The sequence below is a fragment of the Ailuropoda melanoleuca genome, chromosome 15 (genome assembly GCF_002007445.2).
Source record: "Ailuropoda melanoleuca isolate Jingjing chromosome 15, ASM200744v2, whole genome shotgun sequence".
Classification (NCBI taxonomy): Eukaryota; Metazoa; Chordata; class Mammalia; order Carnivora; family Ursidae; genus Ailuropoda; species Ailuropoda melanoleuca.
Genome location: NC_048232.1, coordinates 22,866,640 through 22,893,860, shown reverse-complemented (window position 1 = coordinate 22,893,860; position 27,221 = coordinate 22,866,640). Strand labels below are relative to the sequence as shown.

At 37.1% G+C, this 27,221-nt stretch overlaps 1 protein-coding gene across 1 annotated transcript in view; it reads right to left on the bottom strand.

Moving 5' to 3' along the window:
• GPR158 (G protein-coupled receptor 158) overlaps positions 1-27,221 on the bottom strand; it is a 473,863-nt gene that overhangs the window by 177,649 nt on the left and 268,993 nt on the right.

The window sequence follows — 27,221 nt, the reverse complement described above, 5'->3', positions numbered from 1 at the left end:
GCAGGCAGTGGACTTGGCTCCTAGTAGCTATGCTTGAAATATGGTTTGAGGCCTAGCTCTCCTGCCTCCTTGCTCAATTATTTTGCCTATGGAAGTTGTTTTGAAATTTTAAGTTCAGGGCCTGATATGTCAAAAGAGAGCAGCAGGTTAAGAAACTAGCAAAAGGGGCGCCTGGGTGGCACAGCGGTTGGGCGTCTGCCTTTGGCTCAGGGCGTGATCCTGGCGTTGTGGGATCGAGCCCCACATCAGGCTCTTCCGCTGTGAGCCTGCTTCTTCCTCTCCCACTCCCCCTGCTTGTGTTCCCTCTCCCGCTGGCTATCTCTATCTCTGTCAAATAAATAGGTAAAATCTTTAAAAAAAAAAAAAAAAGAAAAGAAAAGAAAAAGAAACTAGCAAAAGCTCCAAATTAGAATCACCTTTGGAGCTGACAGAAGTTGAGTGCATAGTGGAATTACAGGATGCCAAGATGGCATTTAACCAAAATGTATCCAGGCATCCTGACTTGAACCTGAAACTCCATCATTGAGCATTTATTCATTTGGGTCTAGGATTTTTAGAGTTCCTTATAAAAAGACAAATACCTCTGGAAGGTACAGCACCAATAAGGACGATGATGGGAGATGGGGACGGACATTGGACAGGCAGGTGCTGTATTTTAAGCGACAGCCAACTTTTTCAGTAAAGGACCACATAGTAAATATTTCTGACTTTCCAGACCATACTAGCTCCATCTCACTTCTGCCACTGTACTGTGAAATCAGCCAGCGACAACATATAGATATGCGAGTGTGGCTGTACTCCACAGAATGACACTGAAGTTTGAATTCCATATAATTTCCACCTGTCATGAAATGTTCTTCTTCTTTGGTTTTTCTTCAAAACAGGCAATGGGTCACAGTTTGCTGACCCCTGCTGTATCAGCAAGTAAAACTCACAAAATAAATCTCCCTGAGGGGCGCCTGGGTGGCTCAGTTGCCTTTAGTCATGATCTCTGGCTCCTTGCTCAGCGGAAAGTCGGCTTCTCCCTCTCCCTCTGCCCCACTCCACCACTCCTGCTCAAGCACTCTTTTTTTCTCTCTCTCAAATAAATAAATAAAATCTTAAAAAAAAAAATCTCCCTGATCTCCGTTTTAACTGAAATAATAGTGACAGGCCTAACTATATACTGAGCTCCTATGACAGGCTCAAGATGACGTGTAACTATAACGTTCCCACTAAAGTCTTATAAAATTGCTCTTTTCATTGAATTTAGAGGATGTTGTTCATTTATTTATGAGTAAACAGTGGTTTGCATCATGACCTCAGGAGTATCTTTAGGCATCATTTTCTCCATTTGTAACTGAAGATGCTAATTACTGTTATTTCTCTCCCTCCTGGGGATCTCTCTAAAATTAATTAATAGTCACACATGTTAGTGCTGTAAATGGACTCAGAAACTTGGAGCTTGAACATTGTGTCAATCTACTTTAAAAGAAAGCAAATGGACACAAAGCAAAATGCTCCTTGGAAAATATCTGTGCTGCCTTGAATGATAACCATTCAGTTAACATAACTTTGTATGCTGATACTTTCCATCTTTTCAACTCTTTGTCTTTTCTTCATTTCAAGAGAACTTCAGAGAAACATCTGTGCTTTCCAATTTGATCTGAGCTCTCAGCAATCCTTTTGTGTGCACCTGGACCTGCCTTCCTTCCCCTTCCCTTCGCTCCACCAGATACTCGACACTCTTCTCAAGTCTCCAGCTCACTCCACAAGAGCACTCCATAAAGACCTTGTTCCAAATCTCAGACAGAATGTTCAAGAATTTCTTCAACTTTGTGGCCGCAACCCCAATTACTGATATCTGCTTCATCAGCATCACTGTTTCTCTATCTCAGATACAATCAGATCTTCTCCCATCCAAGGTGAGTATCTCCACCTCTACTTAGTATCCTATTCTCTTCTGTTGCTCACAGGACCCTGTTCCAACAATTATTCCTTGTTTCCCTGTATTTTCAACCTGTTGTTTTCTCCCTTCTCTAATGGTTTATAAATATTTTCCAATATTTCAGGATAAAACTCCCTCAACCCAGAGTCTCCTTTTTGGTCATTTGGTCATATGTGTTTCTGTTTACCTTAGAGCCAAGCTCCTTGAAAGAATGCTATATATTTATTCTTTACTTTTCTATCCCCAATCCACCTTTGATTTCACTACAATCTGACTTTGTGCCTAGCACTGCTCACAAACTGCTCAGGCAAAATTTTCAATACCTTCATAATCATCAAATCCAGAGTCATTTTCATCTAGGATTTATTGCAAATGGTGTTAGGGAGTGATCTAACACTATATTTTTCTATATAATTAGACAACTGTTTTATTAAATGAAGTCCTAATCAATCGGGTTTGACAAGCTTTTCCTTAATATTAAATATGGAAGAGTAAAAACTGACAATAGCCAAAATGTTTTAAAGATTAAGACTACCAGCTACCGCGAGATACCACCTTACGCCAGTTAGAATGGCAAAGATAGACAAGGCAAGAAAACAATTGTTGGAGAGGATGTGGAGAAAGGGGATCCCTCCTACATTGTTGGTGGGAATGCAAGTTGGTACAGCCACTCTGGAAAACAGTGTGGAGGTCCCTTAAAAAGTTAAAAATTGAACTACCCTATGACCCAGCCATTGCACTACTGGGTGTTTACCCCAAAGATACAGACGTAGTAAAGAGAAGGGCCATATGCACCCCAATGTTCATAGCTGCATTGTCCACAATAGCCAAATCATGGAAGGAGCCGAGATGCCCTTCAACAGATGACTGGATTAAGAAGCTGTGGTCCATATATACAATGGAATATTACTCAGCTATCAGAAAGAACGAATTCTCAACATTTGCTGCAACATGGACGGCACTGGAGGAGATAATGCTAAGTGAAATAAGTCAAGCAGAGAAAGACAATTATCATATGATTTCTCTCATCTATGGAACATAAGAACTAGGATGATCGGTAGGGGAAGAAAGGGATAAAGAAAAGGGGGGTAATCAGAAGGGGGAATGAAACATGAGAGACTATGGACTATGAGAAACAAACTGAAGACTTCAGAGGGGAGGGGGTGGGGGAATGGGATAGACTGGTGATGGGTAGTAAGGAGGGCACGTATTGCATGGTGCACTGGGTGTTATACGCAACTAATGAAGCATCAAACTTTACATCGGAATCTGGGGATGTACTGTATGGTGATTAACATAATATAATAAAAAAAATCATTAAAAAAAAAAAAAAGACTACCAGCTACCAAATACTTAAGTCCCAGTAAATCTGATTGAAATAGTGTGACATGGGGACAACAATAAACTGGTTTCAGACTCATTTTTCTTCATTGCTTTGTATTATTTGTACTGCTAATCACTCCCTCTTTCCGAGCCATTCTCTCTTTGTTTCTCTAAAATTCCTTTGTTGGCTCATACCTCCCATTCCTCTGTCCCCTTTCCTCCTTCTTTTTCTTCTTTCTATTCCTAAGATTCTGTTTTAAATTTCTTCTTTTCTTACTTTGAACATTCCCCTTGGAAAGCTCAGAATTTTTCATGGTTTTAACTGTTACCATCTAGTCAACTCTATTTCTCTGCTCTCTTCCCAAATAAAATTCTTAGACGTTTTGGGTAAATGTGCTTTCTCTAATTCCTCAATCATTACATAAAAGTTCACTGCTAAGGTTGCCAGTGACCTCTGTGTTGTCGAATCCACTGCATGCTTTTCTCCCCTCATTTTATTTTCTCACTCTGTAGTATTCCACATAGTTGGCCTCTCTCTCTCATTCATTCATTCATTCATTCATTCATTCATTTTTCCCTTCTTTTAAATGCTACCTTCTTTTGGATTCTGTAACAGAACACGGATCTGGCTTCCCTCTATTCTCTTTGGCTACTCCTCAATTATTCAAAAAGGGTTCTTGCATTTTACTTTACTTCAAATTGTTGAAGAACTCAGTGCTAAGCATTCTCTTCTTTTTCTTCTTTGTACATTTCTTATGTGGGTAATCTTATTCATTCTCACAGCTTTAAGTTCCTATAATTTAATGTTCATGACTCCTAATTCATAGCTGTAGCCTAAACTCCTGCACTCAGCTTCCAGCTCATATATTTAACTGCCCACCCAACAGCTCCACTTTGATTCTTACAGGTGGATTAATCATTGAGGTTGCCAGATAATATAAAGTGCAGATAAAATAATGCATTTTAAACAACATATGTTTTAGTATGAGTATGCAATATTTGTCACAGACTTATACTAAAACATTATTCGTTGCTTATCTAAAATACAAAGTTAATTGGGTATACTGGTTTTTTATATGCTAAATTTGGCAACCTCAGGTAAACTTATGTTCAAAATGGAACTCTTGATTTTTTTCTTCCCCCCACCCTTCAAACCCTTCTTTTCCCACTGTTCCACATTTTCTTAATTTTAGTAGATGGTACACTCTTAACCTACTTCCTCAAGCTATAAAACTGAAGGAATCAAACTTGACTTATCTTTTTTCCTCACTTCTCACATCAAATTCATCAGTTCTATCTTTAAATGTGTCTCAGATTTAGCCACTCTTCTCCATTCCCACTGTCACCATTATCTCTCACCTAGACTAATTCAATAGACTTCATATCAGATCCCCCCACTTTTACACTTGTCCCTTACCAACCTACTCTCCACAGAGCAGCTAGAGAAATTAGTTTAATACCTACATGGAATCATTTACTCCCTTGGTTCAGTGGTTTCTGACTGCACTCCAAATAAAAATAAAACACTCTACTCTGGCCTACAGAACTCTAAATGGCTGGCACCTGACTATCTCTCTGACCTCACTGCTCTCTACTCTCCTGCTCTGCTACCCTTCTTCAACCTTGCTGGCTTCCTTCAGTTCCTAAAACACTGCAAACTTCTTCACACTTCGGCACCTTCATATATGTGGCTTTCTCTCCCTGGATTACTCTTCTGTCCCTATTCTTCCCCTTCCCCCTCCTGCTTATCCTTGGGACCTTAGATTTAATAATACTGCCTTAGAGAAGTCCTCCTAAACAACCCATCTAAATAGATTTTCCCCAGCCCCATTCTTCTCTCCAACCTTATTATACTCTCTCACCTCACTCTGTTTCTTTCCTTCATAGCACTTATCAGTACTGGTATTCATAAATTTATTTGTTCACTTACCTTTACCTCCACGAGATTATGAACTCTAATCATAGATCACAGACCATGTCTGTTTTGTTCACTAACCATAAAGAATGCCCAGGAACTTAGCGCACCCTCAAAAAACACTGAATGAACGAGTGAATGACTGACAAACCTATCTCTGTGGTGTCACACCCATATGTCTAACATCTTTAGCCAAATCAACAATTCATCTCAATAGCCTATAAGTAAAATCCAAAATGCTTGGCCAGATTTTTCAGGATCCATACTGAAATATTTGAATTTCTCTGAATGTGTCATGTGTTCTCCAATATCTTTGCATAAATGTCTCTCTGCTTAGCCTGTCCCTCTCACCTCGTATTAGTCTGAGCAGTAAAATTCATTTTTCAAGATTCTTTTCAAGTGTCATTTCTTCTTTGAAGTCTTCCCAGGCCATCCCTTAACAACTCTTGTTTTTATGCCACTATCCTATTCTATACATACCCTATTAATAGCTAATTATTGAGCACTTCCCACAGGTCATTAATTTAATAAGAAGTTTATAAGCATCCCACACATTTTAATCTTCACCACAACCCTATGAGATTAGATTTATTATTATCCCCATATTACGGAGGAGGAAACTGAAATAAAGAGAGGTTGGTAACTTACCTAAAGTTTACGAGCTCTTATGTGAGAAGCCAGGAGAAGGATTTAGATGGACAGATTTTAGAGTCTGTGATCTTAATGACTATTCCTTATTGCCTCTCCAAATACTCAACACGCTATGGTAAATGTTGTCATATATCCTATATTTCCTTATATTCATTCCCTCACTAGACTGTGAGCTTCTCATGGGCAAGCAGTATCAAAATAACCTTTGTAAACCTAGCTAAATGTTCATGAATAGTTAAGGAAAGCATTAATTTATAATTTTGTAAAATCATTTGCTTACATAATATTTGAATGACTTTAAAAATGACGATCCAAGGAACTCAGAAAAAACAGACTGGTTTCTCACAATATTTTTCAAATAGCAAGCAATTCAGTATATTAGTACATCAATTTTTAATAAGTTATTTTTAATACATTTAACATGTAACTGACTTTACCATTCAAATATGTATAAGTAAATATAAATGCCACAAAAGAGGAATGGAGCTTTGGTCATCATTAAGCATTTTATGTCTCTTAAGGCATATACAAATATGTTATAATCACTCTAGTTGTTCTTCATAACTCATAATTAGTATTGCTGCCACCAGATGGAGTAGGAGGTTATTTAAATGATATTTCTTAAGAAACTAAAAGAAGCACAGAAAGAAAAGAGATTCCCTTCAGCTAAACTATTTTTCTCTATTCTCTTGCTTCTCCCCATATTTATCCTTACCACCAGCCACCCTGATATTTATATACATACATACACAGACACAGACACAGACACAGACACACACACACACACACACGTGCACACATACATCCCTAAACCATTATGTATGAGTTACTCCTTGGGTTAAAGCACTAAATGATGCCATTAGAATCAAGGCTGTGTAGGAACTCAAATGAGCAGAACCAAGGAACATATAGAGCCATTAAAATGGTGCCATGCAAGAACTTTTTCCATTTAACTAGTAGGCACCTGGTAAGAATGAAGCATAGGACATGTAAGCTTTGATGGGGCATAGGGGAATGAGGAAAAAAGAATGTGTGCAGGCCTAGAATTTGGATTACTACAATGGGCTAGGCCTCGCTGGGTCTACTTTTATGATTTTAAGATAAAATTGTGTTGTAACCATATGACAGACAGTACAGTTAAGAGACATAATGAATTATAAAGTCAAAAAGACCTGAATGTTAATGTTAATCTTAGCTTCCCCACGTAACATTAGACAGGTCTCTTAAATTCTTTATGATTTGATTTAAATATAAAATGAGGATATCAACTTACATGGTGGCTGAAAGAATTCTATAACTTCAAATTCATACCCTATGATGTTACACTATTTCCTTTTGATCACAGCACTTACTACCACTTGATACATTCTTCTTTATTTTTAGTATTGCCTACCTCCACCAGGGTGGAGGGTGGGTCTCATCTGTCCTGTTCATCATTATATTCCCTGGATGGTTAATAGTTCCAAGCATTCAGGAGATGCTCAGCAGATGGATGATGAATGGAAAAAAAGGAATGAAGAGAGGGAGGCATAGAAGGATGGCATAAGAAGAGAGGGGAAAATAAAAAATGGAAAATGCTGAAACAAAATTTAACTAAGTGGTGGCAATGTGGTGGTAAAAGTTATGAATAAATAACTATATTAAAATCATTTTCTCCCATCATTCAGTGTTCTAAAAGATCACTTTCATGGGCCATATATTTAAATGCATGGATGTCCTAGTCTAATTTTGAACATTTAATTGTTCCCCATTTGTGTATATTATAAATAGTGCTATGATAAACATACATACACAATTAATATATTTGTTAATTCTTGTGTGCACACATATGATTTCTTTAGCAAAGACTTCTGGAAGTAAAATTACTATGAATTTTTAAGTTTATTATACATAACCCCAAATTTTATCTCAAAGTCTCTACCAATTTATACAACCCTCAGCAATGGATGGGAGCACCTAGGTCCTAACATCTTTGCCAACACAGAGAATTATTATTGTTATAAAAGTACATGTCATTGTTTTAATGTGCATTTTGTAATTACTCATGAATATACAGAATGCATTTTTATATTGTTGATACTGTTGTTTTTTTACAAATTGCTGATGTGTGTTGTCTATTTTTCTACTGGATATTCTTCTATTTCTTATTGACTCCTAAGAGCGGTTTGTTTGTTTTTATATTGAGAATGTTAATCTTTGGGGTACCTGGGTGGCTTAGTCGGTTAAGTGTCTGCCTTTGGCTCAGGTCATGATTCCATGGTCCTGGGATTGAGCCCCGCATTGGGCTCCCTGATCAGTGGGGAGCCTGCTTCTCCCTCTCCCACTCCCCCTGTTTGTGTGCTTTCTCTCTTTCTCTGTCAAATAAATAAATAAAATCTTTAAAAAAAAAAAAAGAATGTTAATCCTTTAGTATCATAGTATATCAAAAACACTTTTTTCCCCAATTTGCCTTTTAATTTTTTAATTGTTTAAATATTATACTTAGTTCTAAAGCTCACTCTTCACAATTTGAAAAGCAGAAAGAATAGATATTCTTGATCACTAATCAAAGTAGCTTTAAGGAAAAATAACCTACAAGTGGGCTAAATAATTTCCATAGTAACAAGAGGAAGAAAAGAGATGCAACTCTAAGAGCTGAGGGACTAAGCTCTAACTCAGAGCTCACAAAATATTTTTGTGTTGACAAAATACATTGGGGATATATATTGTGTGCTGGGATGGAGACTGTAATTTTTTAAGATCAAATTTCTTCTGGCATTTTTATTGAAATATACCATACATTTTTGTCAGAAGAAAAGTAAAAATAAGTAAAACTGGAAAGCATGGCATTTTATTTGAAATACGCTTACTTTAAATATTTAGGGAAAAGCACCTGTCAAAATACATTTCAGACTGCATCAAGTTCAAAATACCTGGCTAGTAAATTATGGAATGGGATAAGTGACGGTAAATCCATTATAGCTTGGATAGATGTAGCAGTTCGTCATCTGTAGAAATCCTGAATTTTGATAGAATTCTTCAAGAAGTGGGCTATCCCTAGACAAAACCATTTCAGGGCCATTGTTACCACAAGGCCCTGTTACATCCTACATTATTTCCTCTGAGCCTGACACTCCCAGAAAGGAGTGGCATTTGGTCAGACGTCATTAGTTTCCCTGCTAACACCCGTGACTGCTAAAGTGAGCCAATGACAAAAGCCTTGCAGAAGAGATCCATTCACTGCCTCTGAATCCTTCTTAACACAGTGCTCCAAAAAACAGAAAGGAGGTGGAAATCATGTTTTATCTCAAGTTCCACTCCTCATTAGCATGACAAGTAATCCGATTTAGAAGTATATCTGTATTTTAAATAGAAAGCCCTTAAAGACTGGAAATCTTTCAAGGCCAAAATACGTGAAGCCCTAGCACTGTGGGGACAGTGGCACTGATGTCTGGAACAGAGATGCTTAGCCCACACTTCCTTAGATCACATTCTGCCCTGTGCCTACTGTAATGCTAGGGATGGCCTTACTCAGCCTTCTTGTAACTTAAAGAAGACCATTTGAAGGTTAATTCAGAAAGCACGTTTATATTTCTTTAGTTTTCAAGCCTAGCATTTCAGATTTCTTCATATGTATGTTTAAATATATTTCATGGAAGGAAAAATTTCCACAAATGATATCATGCATCATGTTACAAAATCAAATATTTTATTTTAAATGATACAACTTTTGCTTGGTTCTTGTCTTTTCACCCCCATAAAGACAAAAGTGCAGAATTAAAAGTTGTGATAATTTCTCTTTTGGTAACTCTTTGGAATGTTCCAGAAATTCCTTCAATGAATGAGTCTGTATATACACATAAGTCATTAAAAAATTCATCTCACATTAGCTGGTATGAAATGATTCCTATTTGTATACTCAATACTCCCCTGAATTGCTTACTACATATCAGGTTTGATTTCAGAGCTCATATACTGTTGTTGTTGTTGTTACTGTTTTCCAAACTCTTGAACCCACAAAGAGTTCTGTGGATCCAGGGACAATGACACTTGTGTCCACAACCTGTTAGCTACAGGACTGATAGCTTCAGCAATGTTAGTTAGCTTTTCTACACAGTTAGTATATTAAATTAAGAATGTGACTCTCCCAGTTTCAAAGAATCATAGAATCTCAGTTGTTGGAAGTTACCTCATCAAATCTACCATTTTAAAAAGAAAGGATAAATAAAAGATAAATAGTTAGCAGCAGAATAGTCTCTTTACCTCCCAGGTCACAAAAAGTAGATATTAAATAAATTGATTTTGAATATAATTAGAGGGCTTTTCAATTGGAAATTAAGTAAATATTTTATAGAGACGCATACTTTCCCTTTACAATTACCTTAACATTGTTTTGTTACATTGCCTATAAATTTATTTCTTCTTTAAACACATCCTATCAGTGAAACAAGTGTATAAAGTAATCCAACATAATTTATAAATGAAACTAATTAAAAAACCTCCTAGATTTTGTTATGCTAACTGAAATATGTTTCAAACCATTTGTCTTTTAGTAAGAGGTACGCCAATAAAACAATAATCTTGGGGCGCCTGGGTAGCGCAGTCGTTAAGCATTTGCCTTCGGCTCAGGGCGTGATGCCGGCGTTATGGGATCGAGTCCCACATCGGGCTCCTCCTCTGGGAGCCTGCTTCTTCCTCTCCCACTCCCCCTGCTGTGTTCCCTCTCTCGCTGGCTGTCTCTCTGTCACATAAATAAATAAAATCTTTGAAAAAAATAATCTTAATTTTCTTATGTTATATACCAAAAGCAAGATGAAGTAATTATCATAGGGACATGAGCAGACATGATTAAGTTCATAACAACTATGAACTCAAGCTTACTGAATCAGTCTTGCACTGGCAGCTATGTTAAGCGGAAACACATATGCTGAAGTATTACATTAAGAAAAATACTAATACTAAATATGTTGTGAGGTCGAGCAAATAGGCAAGTTGAATACAAAATTTGCCAAGCTCACAAAAAAGAATTTATACCAATTCTAAGAGTTTACAACTGATACAAAATACGAGAGAATACAGGTATGCCTAGTAAGATAGCAGGGCAAGCAAGGTATATGACAAAACTTCCTCTCTTTCCATTCCTAAAATTGATATGATTTTAAAATTACACAAATGAAAAAATGTATCCTACCCATGAGAACCAGCAATGAATGATGTTCATGTACCAGTAAACAGTAAATAGGTAAATACAATTCTGACTAAAAAAAACTATTATGATCTGACAAGTGACCAATTCTGAAAAAACAAATTCTCAGCCATTCCCTCAGCAGTGAGTGGGCTCATGGTTAGTTGTAGTATAAATGAGTGTACAGAGAACAAAACAAACTTGAAAATAGTGTGGGGCGAGGTGGGAGTGAAAGGGTTGCAGAAGATACGTGAGTTTCCCTCCAAAGTGACTGTTCCTTATTAGCAGCCCAAAGAGTAAGTGCTCCAAATTTCACTCCTGGTATGTTTCAGCCTTCTTCTGACCCCTTTACCCCCCACTGCCGCATCTCTAATTAATAACTGCCTGTTTTCTTTTAACTTAAATCTGGCCTCCGAATTTCTCTACTCTTCCTCCTTTTGGCTCTAGGCTAATACTGTAGAAGATAAGAATAAACAGGCCAAATTCGTGCAATTGAAAAGAATAAATCCATCGTTTTTGAGGAAGTGCCCCTGAGATAGACTGGTAGCAAAAAAGAAACAGAAGAAATACAGAAACATCTTATTTGAATTTTTGGTGGTGTTCAGGAGAACTTTGCACTGTTTGAAACTATAGCAAGACTGGTCGTAATAGCAGCAGCAGCAGTAATATCAGGCACTAAGTGATTCAGATGTATTATCTCATTCATTTTTCAGAAAAACCCTTAGATATACATCACAACTGTCCCCATTTTACATATGATAAAAGTAACTTATAAAGCTTAAGTAATCTGCTAATTAAGTATGTAGCCAAGTATCTTAGGGCCACACACGTAGAAAATGGAAGACCTAGGATTTTAACTTTTTAACTTTGGGGCTGTTTGATCCCAAAACTTTTGCAAAGAAAGAGAGAAAACACAAGAAACAATAGTACAGAGATTAAAAACAGCTGCTGAATTTTAAAATACTCTGCAGATAGGAGACCGCAGCTTCGAAGCTGATAAAAATGGAAAGAATGACATAGAAGACAAATAGCTTCTCACAAGAGGAAAAAACCCTTCAAACATAATACAGTGAGAATATTACAAAAAGAAAGCCTTGAGACCCAACCTATAGTTAATAGGAGGTCTTAAAAGAGAAGCCTAGAATAACTAGAGAATAGATAATATAAGATCTAACACACAGGAGACTTCTCAGTATTAAAAAAAGCCGTCTGAAGTTTGAGAGTATAGATCATATTTTTTTGCAAACTCAATGAAACAAGAACCATATCGTGACGGTAAAAGTAAATAAAGAAGTTAGTTAGTACTCAGGTGAGAAATGTTGTTCCATAAAGGACAAAAACTGGGTCATCCTAGGAACTGCCCACAATGCTCATTTCTGAAACAAAAATGAAGCAGCAATAATAGATCCTTGAAAGAAAATGAAAATAACCTCCCATTTCTACCCTAGCCAAGGTGCTGTCATGTGAAAGCCACAGCTGGCGGGGGTGGGAGGTCAGGTATGACATAGGTATAAAATTACCCTTTTCAAAGCAAGCTACTTGAAGATACATATATTTCATAATAAAAACAGATTGGCCAAAATTCAGAACTCAAAGGCAAAGGTATTGCTTCCCCTCTGAAACTCATGTGAAGGCTCTTATTGAAAATGATGGAGGGGCGTCGGGATGGCTCAGTCTAGGTGTCTGCCTGTAGCTCAGGTCATGATCCCAGGGTCCTGGGATGGAGCCCCGCATCGGGCTCCCTGCTTGTTGGGAAGCCAGCTTCTCCCTCTCACACTCCCCTTGCTTGTGTTCCCTCTCTCACTGTCTCTTTCTGTCAAATAAATAAATAAAATCTTAAAAAAAAAAGAAAAGAAAACTGATGGAAACTAACCATACAATACATGTTAATAAAATGGGAAGGAGGAGATTGAGGAAAAATAAAAGTGCCAAATTTCTCATATATATTCAATAGTAGGGAGTGAAGATATTATTGTTGTGATATAGTGTGATATTTTATTAGCTCAATAGAATTAAAATATCTAATAAGATTTAAGACCAATACTGTCATCCTTAGGGAAACAAATTAAGGGAAATCTCATATATCATAAATGTACAGAAATAAATAATATCCCATGTTTAGTGTAGTAATTGGCTAGTACTCGAAAGAGTTTTAAGAAAAAAATTTTGGGGGCGGCTGGGTGGTGCAGTCATTAGGTGTCTGACTCGGTTTTGGCTCAGCTCGTGATCTCAGGGTCATGGATCTCAGAATCATGAGATAGAACCCCAAGTCAGGCCCCCTGCTCAGCATGGAGTCTGCTTAAAACTCTCTCTGCCTTTTCCTCTGCAAACCCCTCTCTAAAATAAATAAGTAAATCTTTAAAAAGAAAAACATTTTGTAAATCAGTATGCAACTTCTACAGTACCTCTAATAGCTGCATCGAAGGTACCAGTTCCTGGCTTCTAACCATTCTACCTCTTTTCATGTATCATGCTGCACCTCTCATCCATAAATGGCAAAGAAAATGAACAGCATGAAAGAGGAATATCAATTACTAATTATAAAAGGAAAATTATAGACATGGTTGATTGGCACTATAGAAGGTAATAAGTGAAAAGTATCCATTTAATTGAAGGACAATACAAATCACAAAATCAATTTGTGAAAAGTGATATATCACAATACTTAGGGATAAATTTAGCCAAGTAGACAAAAGACTTGTATACTGAAAACTACAAAACAATGCTGAAAAAAATGAAAAAAAGTAAGTAAGTAGAAAGGTAACCTGTGTTCACAGATCAGAAGACTCAATATTGTTAAGATGGCAATAAGAGCCAAGGGATCTACAGATTCAACGCAGTCCCTATTCAAATTCTGATGGTTTTCTGGGAAAAGCAGAAATTCATATGAAATTTCAAGGGGCTCCAAATAGCCAAAACAATCTTGAGAAGAAGAAGTTGGAGGCCTCACATTCTGTAATTTTAAAAGTTACTACAAAGTTACTACTAAGCCACAGTAATCAAATAATCAAAAACAGTGTTGTACTGGCATAAAGGCATAGATCAATGGAACAGAATAGAGAGCCCAGAAATAGACCCTCATGTATGTAGTCAAATGATCTTTGATAAAGGTGCTAAGACCATGCAATGGGGAAATGACAGTCTCTTCAACAGATGGTGCTGGGGAAAATTAGATATTCACATGCAAAAGAGTGAAGTTGGATGCTTACTTTACAGTATATACAAAAATCAACTCGAAATGAATTGAAGATCTAAATGCAAGGCCTAAAGTATAAAACTCCTAGAAGAAAACATCCTAGAAGAAAACATAGAAGAAAAGCTGCATGACTTTGGCTTTGGGAATGATTTCTCAGATGTGAGACTGAAAGCACAGGCAACAAAAGAAAAGTGCAGGTAAATTGAGTTTTATAAAAATTAAAAACTTTTTGGTATCAAACAATACTTTCAAGAGAGTGAAAAGACAACCCACAGAATGGGATAAAAAATTTGTAAATCATACATCTGATAAATGATTAATATTCAGAACATATAACGAACTCTTACAATGTAACAATGAAAAACCAAACAACCTGATTCAAAAGTGAGCAAAAGACTTGAATAAACTTTTCTGCAAAGAAGATATACAGTCAATAAGCACATGAAAATATGCTCAATGGTCACTAATCTTGCAAATCAAAACCACAATAAGATACCACTTTCATTCATTAGACGGTCATTATTAAAAACACACAAACAACCAAACAGAAAATACCAAATTATGGTAAAGATGTGAAGGAACTGGAAATCTTATGAATTATTGGTAAAAATAACAAATGGTTTGGCCTCTATGGAAAAGTCTGGTGACTCTTCTAAAAGGTAAACACAGAATGATCATATGATGCAGAAATTCCTTTCCTAAATTATATCCAAAGAACTGAAAACAAAGACTCAAACAGATACTTGTACACCAATGGTAGTATTATTTACAATAGCTAAAAGGTGAAAAAAATCCAAACGTCCATCAACAGATGAACAGATAAAATGTGATAAATACATACAATAGAATATTATTTGCAATTAAACGGAATAAAGCTCTGATAAATGCTACAATGTGGCTGAGCCTTTAAAACATTATGCTAAGTGATATAAGCCAGACAGGAAAGGACAAATAGTGTATGATTTCATTTATATGAGACACTTTCCATAGACGAAGTTGTAGAGGCAGAAAGTAGAAGAGAGGTTACCAGGAGGTACAGAGTTCAGTTTGGAATCATGAAAAAGTTCTGGAACTGAGAGTGATGTTGGCTCCCCAATGGTGTGAATGTACTTAATGTCACTGAATTGTAAGCTTAAAAATGGTAAATTATATGTTATGTATATTCAACACAATAAAAAAGTGATATTATCTCCCTTTATTTCACCAAAATAGGCATTAGTACATCATAATTACCTACTGGAATTTCATTAACATTATCAGTCACAGTCTATATTAAAAGCATCTAATTTTCCAAACCAAAAATGTGCAGCTATAAAATCCTTTGTCAACTGATTTCTAATTTAAAAAAAAGAACTACTATAGGAATGTAAGGGAAAACACAAACCACGGTATGCTCACTTTTAAAAAATGACTATCACTTTTTTCCCCCAAACTACAAAGCTCAAACAAAACGTGCTAAAATTTACTATGAATAAATCAAGCAAATGATTATTTTCAGAAGTGGAATCTGCTGCTGTTCCTTCCAGTGTATCTTTTCTCTTTTAAATTTTTTGTTTGGAAATAAATTGTACTAACACTCGACATTATTAGGCTGGAACAAACCACACTCTCTCTTTAGAATAGCTAATAGAAAAATATACTTGTCATATTATTTGTTTAAAAACATAGAAATAATTTCAAAATACTTAATAGCATCTTTAAAATACTGTTTTAAAATTGCTATTTTAGAAGATCTCACTGGGGTCACAATCATTCAGTTTGTTGACAGATTTAATCTTTAACCAAGGACACAAGGACAAATGTCTATAATTAGTTTTCTTAATGTTTGTGCAGAGTAAAATTTAATTTGCTCTTTGTGGTATCATATTACAAACCTCACCTAAAAATATAATGGAATCTAGTTTGTGTTGTTTAAAATCATAAAATGTTCAACTAACCTTTGACCAATGATTGTTGGCATTTAACTGCAGAGCTGATATTTTTGGCATGGGTAAACCTCATTTAACTAAATGTACTTAAAATTAGGCTTCCCTGGAGAAATAATGCAACTAAAAGACAAATTTCGGTATCATCCTTATGTCTCTCAGTATTTCACTTTGGAACAGAGAACATTTTCTCTATTACCACTACAGCATATTTGCATGCTGTCTACATGTACAGGATCAACTGTTGGGTTTGACATTGCCATTACTTTTCATATTTTTGATCTGTGAATGTGGTTATTTCTGTGAATTCACAGAAAAAGTCTAATAAAGAAAAGAGGCCTAAGTTTTCAAGTGATCCATTTCTAACAGGCGCTAAATGAAATAGAGTCTATACATTAGAAGCATTTAAGATGTTACAAACCATGAATTCTGGTGTAACTGGATAAAAGAATATGGTTCACATGCTGGAGAAAGGAAAGTGGGCATAAGTCTCAGATTCTAACTTCTTTTCAGGTGCATGCCTGACTAGATGCCTCAGCCATTCTTAGCGCCTATCAGTTCTGTCACCAGCGTGACTCACTATTATACTACAGCACACAGCTTCACACTCAGTCGAAATATGGAGAAGCTGCCATCCAGTCTTGACAAGGATTAGAACCTCAAATTTGGTGTCACTCAGTGAATACCTTTTGAAAACTCAGGAAAGAACAATAACATTTAAGAAAGTTTATGTGATGAATTTGCAGTCCTCCCATTTTTCTAGATCTAGGATATAACCAGATTTCATGCATGGAACCCGGGGGAGTCCTGCTTCATGAGAGGGGTTTTGATGCTGATTCTGGATCAAATAGGAAATAGGACCATATGTGTCTATCACCATCTTGTAGTAGTGGCATGTGTGATACACACTGGCCAACTCAAACCTAGAAGTTCTATCCTTGCATTAACATTAAATAGCAAAGAACAGTGTATCAGGCCACATTTGTGATGCCTCTACAGAACTGATTTGCCTATGCTATATTTAAGTGTTAAAACTTCAGCACACTTTCAAGAAAATTAACAGAAATAAAGCTATGAAAATTATTCTTTTTCCTGTAAGGATGTTTATCATTCAGTATATTTAACAATATTCTCTGTAAGAATCCACAGGTAAAATTTCTCTCAAGATTTAATAATAAGATGGGATGCCTGGGTGGCTCCATTGGTTAAGTGTCTGCCTTCAGCCCATGTCATGATCCTGGGGTCTTGTGATGGAGCCCCTGTGTTGGGCTCCCTGATCAGCAGGTAGTCTGCTTCTCCCTCATCTTGAGCCCTGCCCCTCACTGCTCATGTTCTCTCTCGCTTTCTCTCAAATAAATAAAATCTTGAAAAAAAAAAGTCAAGTTTCACTTAGGTGACTGGTCAATTTTTATCTTATGAACACTGACTCACCTTTTTCTCCTCTTCCCAGTGCTACTAGAAAACCCGAGAAAGTTCTTTCTGGGAATGGGCTAAAACAGTATACCCTGCTCTCATGGAGTCCATTCTATACCTTAACCTCACCCTTGATTTCAACTAGTATTTTCTACTCTTTTTTCACTGAGCCTCAATCTATTCACTTAATACTTTTAATCTTCTAGAAATGTTTATTCTGTGTGCTGGAGTAAGACAAAACATAAATATATAAATGTCCCAACCTACATGGGTAACTTCAGGCAACTGACAATCTCTCAGAAGCTGGGTTTTCTTTTCTATGAAAAGAGCGGTTGCTTCATTCTCTAGTTCTCATAGTTTGTCATTTTTGAAAAAAATATTTAATTTATTTATTTGTCAGAGGGAGAGAGAGAAAGAGCATGAGCACAGCAGGGATAGCGGCAGGTAGTGGGAGAAGCAGGCTTCCTGCTGAGCAAGGAGCCCGATGCGGGACTCAATCCCAGGACCCTGGGATCATGACCTAAGCTGAAGGCAGATGCTTAACTGACTGAGCCACCCAGGTGTCCCTGTCATCTTCCTAAATAAAAACCAGGAAATTAATAACAAATTTATTTACATTATCAACTTTTAAACTGTTACACCATTGTAGTAACACAAGAAGCATGTGTTTCACGACTTCATCACTGATAATCTCCCAAGACTTCTTTAACTTTCCCATTTTGAAGGTAGAGGATAGAACCTTCCTAGAAAGGTCAGTGATATAGATAAATATAAATAGTGAATAACTATAGTTTAGAGTTGTACATTAAATCACTCGTAAAAAGAAAAAAAAGCTACATATAAATAAATGCATAGTAAATGCTTTTTAAAGATGATCACCACTACAGAAATATTTGTGTAACTGCATATGTGCATGTGAATGAGCACTTGTGGAGTTTGGATATTTAAAGGATTGTTTTTGAGGGGGGAGGCAAGATGGCAGAAGAGTAGGGGACCTCATTTCATCTGGTCCCTTAAATTCAGCTAGATATCTATCAAATCATTCTGAATACCTGTGAATTCAACCTGAGATGTAAGAAAAGAATTGCTGGAATTCCACAAATAGAAAAGTGACCACATTTCGCAAGGTAAGAGGTGTAGAGAAGTGAATCTGAGGTGATGTATTGGAAGATAAACAGTGGGGGGGAGGGAGTCTCTGTAAGCCGGTGGAAAGTGATACAGGTCTTGAGCGCAAAATCGAAGTTATATAAGTCTGTTCCAGTGAGAGATGTCCCTGCTGAAAGGTGCTCAGGTGGCGAAGCTGAGCAGAATCCTAGGTGGGACAATGTGGTCTCAGGATCCTCGGGGGTCACAGAAAGAATGGGGGTGCTTGAGCCAGCAGGAGCAGGAAACTGGCTACGCTCAGTGAGCCCGGGAGTAGGCGCTCAGCTCAGTTTCCCATAAATTAAGAACTGTGGCAGGGATGAGCGACCGTTCTGTGTGAGGAGGCCCTACAAAGGAAAGAAACACAGTAACCCTCCTCCTTCCCCCTGGAGGGGTGGCATGGGTGTGCACATGATCCAGCGACCACTCTCCATGCAGGGGTCCTGCAAGCAGCAGGCCCAGGGCAACCCTCCTCCCTCCCCAGGGAGGACTGGCATGGGTGCACACAGGAGTCTGAAGAGTCTGGCGCACTCAAAAGTGAAGACCACTTATCCCTGAGGGTTTATGGAAGAGAGGGGGCCGCAATCTTTCAGCTCTGGGGCTGGAGATTGGGGCCCAGCCATTTTATTTTCACCCTCTAAAGTAGTGTGGAAAGCCTTAAGGGAACAAAAGCCACACAGAGCAACCTGAAGCAGCTTACACTGAGTCCCACCCCCTGGCAAGGGGTGGTGCAACTCTGCCCAGGCAAAGACATCTGAGAATCGTCCCAGCAGGCCCCTCCCCCAGAAGATCAGCTGGAACATCAGGCAAATACCAAGTTTACAGAGCACACAGAACTGCAGAACTCCAGCAGTAGGGAAAATAGTATAAAGAATTTGAGGGTTTTTTCTCATGATTCTTTTATCTTTCAGTTGAAAATTTTCCTTTTCTTTTTTTTCCTTTTCAACTGGTTTCTTATTTTATCAACTCTTTGTTTTTAAGTCTTTTTTAACTTTCATTTTTACATTTATGTTTTAGAGATATATTCTTCATTTTTGGCTTCCTTTCACTGTATTCAATTTTGTTTTTGCACATATATAAGTTTTTCTTTCTTTACAATTGTGGCATCAAATTTCTTCTAACAAACAGACCAAAATACACCCAGAACCAANGACAGAGATAGAGACAGCCAGCGAGAGAGGGAACACAAGCAGGGGGAGTGGGAAAAGGAAGAAGCAGGCTCATAGCAGAGGAGCCTGATGTGGGGCTTGATCCCATAATGCCGGGATCACGCCCTGCGCCGAAGGCAGACGCTTAACCGCTGTGCCACGCAGGCGCCCCTCTTTTTTGGTTTCTGTTCTTTTCTGATTTGTCTAGTGTATATTTCACTGGGGTCATGGTTGATATTTTTATTTTTATTTCTTACTTCTTTTTTGCTCTCTCATTTATCTATTCTTCTCTGAACCAAATGAGGAGGAGGAATTCACCACAAAAGAAAGAGCCAGAGGTAATACTCTGCCATAGATTTAATCAATATGGATATAAGTAAAATGTCAGACCTGGAATTCAGAATGATGATTATAAAGGTACTAGCTGGGCTTGAAAAAAGCATAAAAGACACTAGAGAATCCGTCAGTGCAGAAATAAAAGAACTAAAATCTACTCAAGCCAAAATTAAAAATGCTTTAACTGACATGCAGTCTAAAATGGATGCTCTAATGGCTAAGGTAAATGAAGCAGAAGAGAGAGTCAGTGACATAGAAGACAAAATGTTGGAAAGTAAGGAAGCTGAGGAAAAGAGAGAAAACAACTAAGGTTTTATGAGGGGAGGCTTTGAGAAATCAGCGATATCATAAAGTGAAACAATATTAGATGAATGGGGTCCCAGAGGAAGAGGAAACAGAGGGGGAGGGACAGGAAGTATATTTGAGCAAATCATAGCTGAGAACTTCCCTAATCAGTGGAAGGAAACAGGCATTCAAGTACAGGAGGCACAGAGAACACCCTTCAAAATCAATAAAAATCAATAAAAATAAAAATAGATGAACAGACCAACATATAATAGTGAAGCTTATAAATTTCAGAGACAAAGAGAAAATCCTGAAAGCAGCTCAAGACAAGAAGTCCTTAACCTACAAGGGTAGAAACATTAGACTGGCAGCAGACCTGTCCACAGAGACCTGGCAGGCCCAGAAAGGGATGGCATGATAAAAGTAAGAGTGCTAAATGAGAAAAAACATGAAGCCAAGAATACTTCATCCAGCAAGGCTGTCGTTCAAAATGGAGGGAGAGATAAAGAGCTTCCAGGACAAACAGAAACTTAAGGAATTTGTGATCACTAAACTGGCCCTGCAAGAAATATTAAAAGGGATCCTATAAGTGAAGAGAGACTCCAAAAGTAACATAGACCAGAAAGGAACAGAGACAATATACAGAAACAGTAACTTTGCAGGTAATACAATGGCACTAAATTCATATCTTTCAAGTTACTCTGAATATAAATGGGCTAACTGCCCCAATCAAAAGACACAGGGTATCAGTTTGGATAAAAAAGCAAGACCTATGCATATGCTGTCTACAAGAGACTCATTTTAGACCCAAAGACACCTCCAGATTTAAAGTGAGGGGGTGGAAAACCATGTAAATTGCTAATGGACATCAAAAGAAAGCTGGGTGGCAATCCTTATATCAGACAAATTAGATTATTAAACCAAAGATTGTAATAAGAGATGAAGAGGGATACTCTATCATTCTTAAAGGGTCTATCCAACAAGAAGATCTAACAATTATAAATATTTATGCCCCTAACTTGGAAGCAGCCAATTATATAAACCAATTAATAACAAAATTAAAGAAACACATTGATAATAATACAATAATAGTAGGGGACTTTAACATCCCACTCACAGCAATGGACAGATCATCCAAGCAGAAGATCAGGAAGGAAACAAGGGCTTTGAATGACACTCTAGACCAAATGGACTTCACACATATATACAGAGCATTCCATTCTAAAGCAAGAGAATACACATTCTTCTTGAGTGCACATGGAATATTCTCTGGAACAGATCACATACTGGGTCACAAATCAGGTCTCAACCAGTACCAAAAGACTGGGATCATTCCCTGCATATTTTCAGACTGCAATGCTTTGAAACTGGAACTCAATCACAAGAAGAAATTTGGAAGGAATTCAAACACTAAATACTAAAGAGCATCCTACTAAAGAATGAATGGGTCAACCAGGAAATTAAAGAAGAATTAAAACAATTCATGGAAACAAACGAATATGAAAACACAACTGTTCAAAACCTTTGGGAGGCAGCTAAGGTGGTCCTAAGAGGGAAATACAGAGCAATACAAGCCTTTATCAAAAAACAAGAAAGGTCTCAAATACACAAGCTAAACTTATACCTAAAGGAGCTGGAGAAAGAACAGCAAATAAAGCCTAAACCAAGCAGGAGATGAGAAATAATAAAAATTAGAGCAGAAATCAATTAAACAGAAACCATAAGAACAGGTCAGATCAGAGAAACCAGAAGCCGGTTCTTTGAAAGAATTAATAAGATCGATAAACCCCTAGCCAGACCTATCAAAAAGAAAAGAGAAAGGACCCAAATTAATAAATCATGAATGAAAGCAGAGAGATTACAACCGACACGAAGGAAATACAATTTTAAGAACATATTATGAGCAACCATATGCCAACAAATTAAGCAATCTGGAAGAAATGGATGCATTCCTAGAGATGTATATACTACCAAAATTGAAACAGGAAGAAACAGAAAACCTGAACAGAACCATAATCAGCAAGGAAACTGAAGCAGTAATCAAAAATCTCCCAAAAAATAAGAGTCCAGGGCCGGATGACTTCTCAGGGCAATTCTACCAAACATTTAAAGAAAAATTAATACCTATTCTTCTGAAGGAGTTTTAAAAAATAGAAATGGAGGGAAAATTTCCAAAATCGTTCTATGAGGCCAGCATTACCTTGATCTCAAAACCAGACAAAGACCCCACCAAAAAGGAGAATTACAAACCAATATCCCTGATGAACATGGATGCCAAAATTCTCACCAAGATACCAGCCAATAAGATCCAACAGTTCACTAAGATGATTATTCACCACGATCAGGGGGGATTTATTCCTGGGCTGCAAGGGTGGTTCAATACCCACAAATCAATCAACGTGATACATCACTTAACAAAAGAAAGAACGAGAACCATATGATCCTCTCAATGATGCAGAAAAAGCTTTTGACAAAATACAGCATCCTTTCCTGACTAAAACTCTCCACAGTGTAGGGATAGAGGGAACATACCTCAATATCATAAAAGCCATCTATGAAGAGCCCACAGCAAATATCATTCTCAATGGGGAAAAACTGAGAGCTTTCCCCCTAAGGTCAGGAACACGACAAGATGTCCACTCTCACCACTGTTGTCCAACATAGTACTAGAAGTCCTAGCCTCAACAATCAGACAACAAAAAGAAATAAAAGGCATTCAAATTGGCAAAGAAGTCAAGCTCTCACTCTTAACAGATGATATGATAGTCTATGGGAAAACCCAAAAGACTCCACCCCAAAATTGCTAGAACTCATAGAGCAATTCAGCAACGTGGACGGTCATAAAATCTATGCACAGAAATCAGTTGCATTTCTGTACACTAACAGTGAAACAGAAGAAAGAGAAATTAAGTAATCGATCCTGTTTTACAATTCCACCAAAAGCCATAAGATACCTAGGAATAAACCTAACCAAAGAGGTAAAGAATCTGTACTCAGAAAACTATAGAACACTCACGAAAGAAACTGAGGAAGACACAAAGAGATGGAAAAACATTCCACACTCATGGATTAGAAAAATTAACATTGTTAAAATGTCTATGCTACCCAGAGAAATCTACACATTCAATGCAATGCCTATCAAAATACCACCAACATTTTTCACAGAGCTGGAACAAACAATCCTAAAATTTGTATGGAACCACAAAAGACCCCAAATAGCCAGAGGAATGTTGAAAAAGAAAACCAAAGCTAGGGGCATCAGAATACCAGACTTCAAGCTATATTACAAAGCTGTAATCATCAAGACAGTATGGTACTGGCACAAAAACAGACATATAGATCAAAGGAACAGAATAGAGACCCCAGAAATGGACCCTCAACTCTAAGTCAATTGATCTGTGACAAAGCCGGAAAGATGATCCAATGGAAAAAAGACAGTCTCTTCAACAAATGGTGTTGGGATAATTGGACAGCCACATGTTGAAGAATTAAACTGGACCATCTTCTTATATTATACACAAAAACAAATTCAAAATGGATGAAAGACCTAAATGTGAGGCAGGAATACATCAAAATCTTAGAGACGAACACAGGCAGCAACCTCTTTGGCTTCAGCTGCAGCAACTTCTTGCTAGACATGTCTCCAAAAACAAGGGAAACAAAAGCAAAAATGAACTACCAGGACTTCATCAAGATAAAAGGCTTCTGCATAACAAAGGAAACAGTCAACAAAACTAAAAAGCAGCCTACAGAATGGGAGAAGATATTTGTAAATGACATATCAGATAAATGGCTAGTATCCAAGATTTACAGAGAATTTAACAAACTCAACACCCAAAAAACAAAGAATCTAGTCAAAAAATGGGCAGAAGACATGAACAGACATTTCTTCAAAGAAGACATACAAATGGCCAACAGACACATGAAAAAATGCTCAACATCACTTGGCATCAGGGAAATATAAATCAAAACCACGCCAGACAGAATGGCTAAAATTAACAAGTCAGGAAACAACTTATGTTCGCAAGGATGCAGAGAAAGGGGAAACCTCTTACACTTTTGGTGGGAATGCAAGCTAGTACAGCCATGCTGGTAAACAGTATGGAGGTTCCTCAAGAAGTTAAAAATAGAGCTACCCTATGACCCAGCAATTGTACTACTAGGTATTTACCCCAAAGATACAAATGTGGTGATACGAAGGGGCTCATGCACCCTGATGTTCACAGCATCAATGTCCATAATAGCCAAACTGTGGAAAGAGCCAAGATGTCCATCGACAGATGAATGGATAAAGAAGATGTGGTCCATACATACAATGGACTATTACTCAGCCATCAGAAAGGATGAATACTTAGCATTTACATCAACATGGATGGAACTGGAGGGTATTATGCTGAGTGAAATAAGTCAATCAGAGAAAGACAATTATCACATGGTTTCACTCATATGTAGAATATAAGAAACAGCAAAGAGGATCAAAAAGGAAGGGAGGGAAAACTGAACAGGAAGAAATCAGAGAGGGAGACAAACACGAGAGACTCCTCACTATGGGAAACAAACTGAGGGTTGCTGGAGGGGAGGGGAGGTGGGGAGATGGGGTAATTGGGTGATGGGCATTAAGGATGGGATGTGATGTGATGAGCACTGGGTGTTATATGCAACTGATGAATTACTGATCTCTACATGTGAAATTAACAGTGTACTGTATGTTGGCTAATAGAATTTTTTAAAAATAAAATAAATTTATTAAATAAAAATAAGAATAATTACTCTCACTTATTCTTCAAATTGTATTGGGTATCACAATGTTAGCAACAGCATATCCTCAATAAGTAGTTGGATTAAAAGAATAAGAATAAAAGATCTTTTCTATCTTGCTTACAGTTTAGCATTCCTTCCACTCTTTCATGATGAAGATGTAGCCAAAATAAAAGAATCTGTACCACAGGTATTTTTATTCATTTCAGCTATCTAGACAATCTATTAGGATTAGTATAGGATGACTGTTTACAATTATAAAGACAATTTAAATGAATGTATTGCCTAGAATTATGCTACCTAGATTCCCACTGGCTATATTTTTTCAACACCTTGTCTTTTAAGCTATTTTAAACATCATACTTGGGGCACCTGAGTGGCTCAGATGGTTGAGCATCTGCCTTCAGCTCAGATCATGATCTCTGGGTCCCAAGATGGAGCTGGCTCAGCAGGGGGTCTTCTTATTCCTCTCCCTCTGCCTCTCCCCCACTTGTGTGCTCTCTCTCTTTCTCTCTCTCAAAGAATAAATAAAAAAATCTTTTTAAAAAAGTAAAAATAAATGTCATATTTAACCCCTAACATGAAAAGCAAACAGATTATTAATTTCACAAAGTGATCTAAAATAATATAATAATAAAAGACAAATGTCTAGTAAGGTACTTTATACGAATTATCTCATTAAATCTTCAAAAGGATCCTGTGAGGTAAGTAATAAACTCCTTTAAAAATTTTGTAATAGAATTATTGAGATATAATTAATATACCTTAAATCCTTGTAAAGTGTACAAGCCAGTGGTTTTCAGTATACTGACAGACTTGTGGAACAGATTGCCATAACCTCATTTTAGAAAATTTTCATCCCCCCAAAAGAAACCCTGAACCTCTTAGCAGTTACACCCCATTCTTCCCTCCTTGTATCTCTTGACAACCACTAATCTACTTGGCTCTACTGATTTGCCTATTCTGGACATTTCATACAAATGTAAACTTCATATAAATGATATTTCATGACTGTTTTATTTCATTTAGCATGTTTTCAGGATTCATCCATGTTGTAGCATGTATCAGTACTTATTCCTCTTTATTGACAAAAAGATATTCCATTTAATGGATATACCACATTTTATTTATCCATTCATCAACTGATGAACAGTTGGGTTGTTTCCATTTTTTGGCTATTATAAATACGCTGTTATGAACATCTGTGTGAACATTTTCGTGCAGGCAAATGTTTTCTTCTTTTTATTAGTTTCAGGTGTACAATATAATGATTCAACTGTTCTATACATTTCTCAGTGCACATGAAGGTAAGCATACTTTTAATCCATTTTATTCTACCTACATACCTCCCCTCTGGCAATCACAAACTTGTTCTCTGTATTTAAGAGTCAGTTTTTTGTTTGTCTCTTTTTCTCTTTCTTTTTTCATTTGTTTTGTTTCTTAAATTCAACATATGAGTGAAATGCACTTGTCTTTCTCTGACGTATTTTACTTAGCATTATACCCTCTAGATCCTTCCTCACTGTTGCAAATGGCAAGGTTTCATCCTTTAATATTCTGTTATACACACACACACACACACACACACACACACACACAAACACACTCCACATTTTTATTCCATTCATCTATAGATGGACACTTGGCTTGTTTCCATATCTTGGCTGTTGTAAATAATATTGAAATAAATATGGGATGCATATATTTCTTGAATTAGTGTTTTCATTTTTGGGGTTAAATACCCAGTAGTGAAATCACTAGGTCATCTGATAATTCTATTTATAACTTTCTGAGGAACCTCCATACTGTCTTCCACAGTGGCTGCACCAATTTGCATCCCCACCAATGGTGCATGAGGGTTCTTTTTTCTCCACATCCTTGCCACCACTTGTTATTTCCTATGTTTTTTATTTCAGCTGTTGCAGACATATGTTTTCAATTCTCCTGGGTATATACCTCGAAGTGGAATTACTGGGTCATATCATAAGTCTATGTTTAATTTTTTGAGGGACTGCTAAACTATTTTCCAAAGTGGCT